Source organism: Gadus chalcogrammus, chromosome 6 (genome assembly GCF_026213295.1).
Source record: "Gadus chalcogrammus isolate NIFS_2021 chromosome 6, NIFS_Gcha_1.0, whole genome shotgun sequence".
Lineage (NCBI taxonomy): Eukaryota > Metazoa > Chordata > Actinopteri > Gadiformes > Gadidae > Gadus > Gadus chalcogrammus.
Window position 1 is genome coordinate 3989044 of NC_079417.1, and position 6038 is coordinate 3995081.

Below are 6038 nucleotides of genomic sequence, written 5' to 3' on the forward strand. Positions count from 1 at the left end.
ACCTCACTGCCTTTATTATTTATTATCATTCACGTCATGTGATGAATTAACTGTCGTCTTGCCTTTTCGAACCTATATGCATTCAGCTGTCCTCCAAATCACTGATGTATAGAGATATGTTCAGTTGCATCTGCTTTTGCTTTTGAACAGGGTGCAGTGGGTGCGGATATAGTTGAGGGGGGGGGGGGGGGGGGGGGGACTCAAAGAGAAAAGGGTACATATTGAGTTCATGGTGAGGTGTGAGCTGACAGCACCCACACCAACACCACCAACACCATCGTTCCCAACCCAGCCAGACATTGCTGGTGTTCATCCAAGTATGGGGCGGAAAGTGCTGACCTCCTGAAGACATTCTATGCCCATCATCAATTTTAAATGCATATCACACAGGAAGAAAGCAAATACACCCCCAGTTAAGTAATTCAAGTTATTAATACATTTATTTTGGTTTTCAAAAAAGGTAAGGAAGTTCATTCTTCACCGGGAAATACACTTAGTTCAATGTTGGATTCCGTGATTGATATTGTAAGGATTGTGTTTCAGTACAATCGTATTTGCATTTTGAAAAACTACGAATTGTCTCCTTCACACCAAAGCATTGTCGGCACATTTTAATTGTAGCCTGTTCCTCTTGGTTTACGATTGATGCGTGATGAAACATAACTAATTGCACTAATAACACGTTTGACCCGATCCCTCCTTTTTTTCTGTTGTTTATTCTTCATCGTTAAATGCTGTTATGGATGTTTCTTCATCCTCATCATTGATGTTTTCTTTCAAGTGTTCCAACAAATCGTTTGGTTTAGCTCTGCAGTCAAGGGTCAAGGACCTGTGAATTGAGATAATTGAATCGCACAGCAGTTGTTTTTGCCTTTCACATTATCATATTTCTATAAGGAGCATTTTGCAAAAGGCTTTAGACACAGTAGTGCTTAAGGCAAAAGCACGAGCTTATGCACATAGCAAAAGAGGCCCTCTGAGAGCATATATCTGGAAGAAAAATATGCAAATATGAGCATTTGAATGGGTAAGTACTTCACTGTGGTTTTTACTACAAAACCAAAACCTCCTATAGATGTTTTTCAAATAACTTGTACGGCAAGCGACCAAAATAGAATAGAATGCATTAGCAAGAAGATTTTAAGTTATTAAAAAGACGCACAAATAAGGCAAGAATTTGCAATAATGGCAAAAATATACAAATAAAACACCATCTGCAGTTCAAGGGAAGGTATAAATGGGAAATATAGCATATGTATCCTGTTGGTCATAGACAAAAGGAGAGTATGAATGGACATATCATATATCCTCATCAACATTATTGTGTCTGGGCTTTCAGGTGGTTGGAGAGAGGCAAGGGCAAGTGAGAGCATTACAGCCATAGTCCTTTCACACCAGTTAGTGACTGGGGGTGTCTCGTTAACTAGACACTCCTGGGTTCAGTATGGCCTCTGACAGTCCCTCCCTTTCGCCCTTTTCCTTGACCGGGTTTCACCGATTTTTGGAGAGCATTAAAAAAGTCAATGCTCAGCAGTCCAGCTATAATCCAAACGTAGCATTAAACTGAACGGGCCTGCGATGGAGGTTGTGTGTTTTCGTGCGTGCATGTGTATGCGTGCATGTGTGTGTGTGTGTGTGTGTGTGGGAAGGGTTTCGTCGTTATTTACTGACCTGCGATATTGGATGGCTGGTGTGACACACATTACGCCGTCCTCATTTGCTGAGGAGAGAATGTCATCTTCAGACCATCTTGATTCGGCCACTGATAGTGGAGACAGCAATCCAAGGTTGATGAGGTCGCTCACACCTGAGGAGATCCTGTGTGTCAGGAAAAGGTTACTTTGCAGACCTCTGCTTTACTTCAACAGCCATCTACGCCACAAAACATCGATTTTTGTCAACATTCAATTCAGGGTATGTATTTGACATATATAGATAATATCCATACATCTATGCATACTTTATTTACTAAACTACTTCAACCACCACCAAATCTAACATTTAGCAATGTCTCCAAACTGTAAGCACCGCTAATGCACAAAGACTATAATTAATATATGGATAAATAGAACCAAGTGAATTTGGTATGGATGCAGAATAAAACATTGAGAAGGCATTTGGAGGGAAGATGGTTTTCTTTGCGTGCGGAGCAGGGAGTCAGTGGAGGCAGGAGTCGCTGCTATCCATATGAAAACTTCAGTGAACAAGGTGACAGTAGCCCCTGTGTTGAAGGGTGTCGGGTGTCATTGTGGGTGCGTGGGTGTGGGTGCTTGCATGTGTGTGCTCTTATAAGTGTGTGTGTGGGGGTGCTTGCATGTGTGTGTGCTTATTGGTGTGCGTGTCTGTGTGCGTTTATGTATGCGTGTGTGTGGTTCTTATGTGTGTGTGTGCGTTGATGTGTGTGTGTGTGTGTGTGTGTGTGTGTGTGTGTGTGTGTGTGTGTGTATGTGTGCTCGTGTATGTGTGTCTGTGTGTGTGTGTGTTTTTTTTTTGTGTATGTGTGGTGTGTGTGTGTGTGTGTGTGTGTGTGTCTGTGTGGGTGGGTATTGCAGACTAGCTGGGGGTCAGCTGCATAAAACCTTGCTGTATTGTAGACGCAGCCTTGGATGTACTGGTGAAGGAGATCTCTCTACTGACACCCAATGGCTGGCGGTGTAAAACATGTAAGGTATTCAAATAATGTAGGAAGTGGATGATTCAACCAGAATTCACCCATCTCTTGGCAAGGCTTCCTTTGGATCGCATAGTCAAGCACTCACAAAGCATTACTTCTCAAACACCCTGCACAGAATCTATAAGCGGAATCTGCAACCATTCAGCCCCTATTGAAGGCATAAATCTGGGAATCAGACCAATTTATCTGCATTCATTGCCTATTTAGACTCATGGAGGATCTGACTATTGTTATTTCCATCTTTGTAATCTGTATAATTTGTCAGTGCTCCATCCGTCACTCTGTTCCGCAGTCTCATTTGTCCTTTTTAATCCTTTAGATGTATTACACTGTTTACAGGATTAGAAAGGTAACTTCCTAGATGGATTTGATTATCATTTGCATACAACCTGCTTAACTAGCGTAAAGTCTAACATAATCCAATTTATAGCTTTTTTTCTAATCATAATTGATCTATTTTATCCAATTACTCGGAAATTGCTTCTGGATGCCCTTGCCACCAAGAACTAAAATGAGGGAATTAGAAGCTGATTTAGAAAAATTACCTGCATCTTACTCAATGGGGTGAAGAAATCAAATACAAACACAAACAGAAGTGACCTTTTTAGTTTGAGTTCCTTTGGCAACAGATTTAGCTTTTGTCTTTTTTTTTTGCGTTCATTAATTAAACAAACCATACTGAATCCCTAATTTTCCAAACGTTGTGCATGCCCTTCTGGCACTCCAACAATGTTCAGGTTTTTTTATGCGGTGCCAAGAAATAGAACATGGTGCCGCTGACTTTTCAAGTGCTTGGAGGTTAATTATTCATCAGCCTGCTCAGCTCACACACAGCCAATGAACAGCACGTGAGCAGGATTTGCCAGAGCCTCTGCTTTATTCCCTAGGAGAGGGTCAGAAGTTTACAAACCACATCCAGGCAGTAATTGAAATGCACATGCTTTCCGGGCAAATTGTGTCGGGAAGAAACTGGACGAAAACAATAAGAAAATCCAGACATTCTCTCCCCAGCAGTCAGGAAACAGATTGCTCCTTCATAGTTTGTCAAACTAATGGTCACCACCACTTAGATAATAAGGAAAACACTGTATGCAATTAAATGAGTGGTTTGTGAACATGATGAATGCATCATCTCCTTCGAAGGTAGGCAATCAATAAAGATGTCTCCCCTTACAATCACATAAAATACTTTGGGATAGGATTATAAGTAGGGGCTGGCAGTGGTTGCTCTATATTTATCATTTTGAGTACAAAACGTCGTACAATATTTTGAGATGCGCATGCGGATAACAATCCTTCCAGTTGCCAGAACTGCTCTGGGTAGGTGTTGAGGATGCGCAAGTCCCATGTATTTTGCTACCAGGTCCACTGAATTCCAGTGGAGCTCTGTGCCTTCATTAGCTTACTTGACTATTTTCTAGTATTCTGCAGTCTACGAACCTACCAAAACCAAAAGGCCTACATCCAGGATCACAACTCGGTTTTTACTCAATGTCATTCACATGGCTGTAATTAAAAAATATATATTTAAAAATAGTCAATTTCTTAATCAAGCTACTATCAATAACAGTGGCATAAGGGGTTTTCTTTTATTTATAACATACTTTCTTTGAAGGTTTATGGATTTAGTTTGGTGCTCCACTGTAAACCTATTCCTCAGATCTCACTGTGAATTCAATTATTCATATGCTATTACATAATATTGTGCTTATTAGTTCTGGGTGATTCACTCCACTCTCACAGAATATATAGATTATTTAACTGTAGAATCCTTATTTTTTTATAATATTCTTGCAACTTAGTAACTTAGTATAGCAATATAATTGAAGCAATAACTATAATAAATATATATAATAATAAACAAACACTGAAAGTTCTGGACAAAAAACCAAGGCAATTCCATCACTGTGCAATTTTAAGAAAATACATTCTACTGAGCTGGGAAAATATGAATTTACAATTACAATTAGGGCATTTAGCAGACGCTTTTATCCAAAGCGACTTACATCGTTTAATACACACATTGACGGCAGAGTCAACCATGCAAGGCGACAGCCAGCTCGTCAGGAGCAGTTAGGGTTAAGTGTCTTGCTCAGGGACACATCAACACTCAGCTAGGAGGAGCTGGGGATTGAACTAGCAACCTTTCGGTTACAAAAATGCTTGTCTCTTTTACAAAATCATACATGGCATGGCCCCTCCTCCACTCAGAGAATTTGTTAACATCAACATCGGATCACAAGAGGTGTCACGAGAGGGGACTGCATTATTCCATTTAGGAATAGTGCCTTCAGTCAGTCAGCCTTCTCTGTTGCAGCCTCACGTGAATGGAATAACATCCAAACATGTATCAGACACCTAAACACATATCAGTCCTTTAGTTCCAATCTGAAACAGTGGTTCATTGATAATATGACCTGCCAGCACTAAACTTGACCTGCCTGCTCTTGCCTCCTTGTGTTAGTGTGTCTGTGAATTTGTTCTGCGTCTTGCAACTTACTTTCTTTGCTTGCTTTGTTGCATGCCGACCGTTTGTTTGTTGTGTGTCAAATGTACTGTCTGCTTTGGGGGGCTATACTGCCTCGATGTCTAACACATCTGATGTTGCTATAGGTCCTAGTCTACCTTTTTTATTTTGTATTTGTCTGATGCTGACTCTTGTTTGTCCTGCATGCTTTATGTATTTTAATGCTTGAACTACTGAATACTTGTGTGTGGTTATAATTAATGTTTTATCTGTTGCTTTTATATGTTCTCTTTTTTCTTCTTCCTGTTATTTACTTGTATTTGCTTTTTAGGGAGCCTATTGTTACATCTGGCCAAGGACTGCAGATGGAAACTAGCCTTCTGTCTAAATCTGGCATATTTACAGAAATGTTTATTAATATGCACTGTCCCTGTCAAATAAACAAATGAAATAAACAACCTAACATTTCCCAATGGTATTCCACTAATTAATACAACTGATGTCTGACCTTACATGAAAATATTTTGATAGTTATTCATGGTCCATTCCTCTACTCACAGCAAATATGATTTTGATTATTAAATATAGATTATTATTATTCGATTTTACTGAAAAGTTATGAAGTAATGCAACTTAAATGTATTGTAGGCCTTAATTATCTTTTCTAATTGGTCAACCTTACAGGAATTTACCTTCATAGGTTTGCTTATGAAACACGGTCCTATGACATTAAATCTTTTTAAGTAATAGCAACTAAATTATGTATATTTTTTTAGGTTTGCTTGTGAAACCAATATAATATAGATCTATCAAATCAAATATGGGTAGATTTGATTGTAGATCAAGTTGAATAATTCCTATATTGTTTATATTCCTTGCTCTGATGCGTTGCTCTCT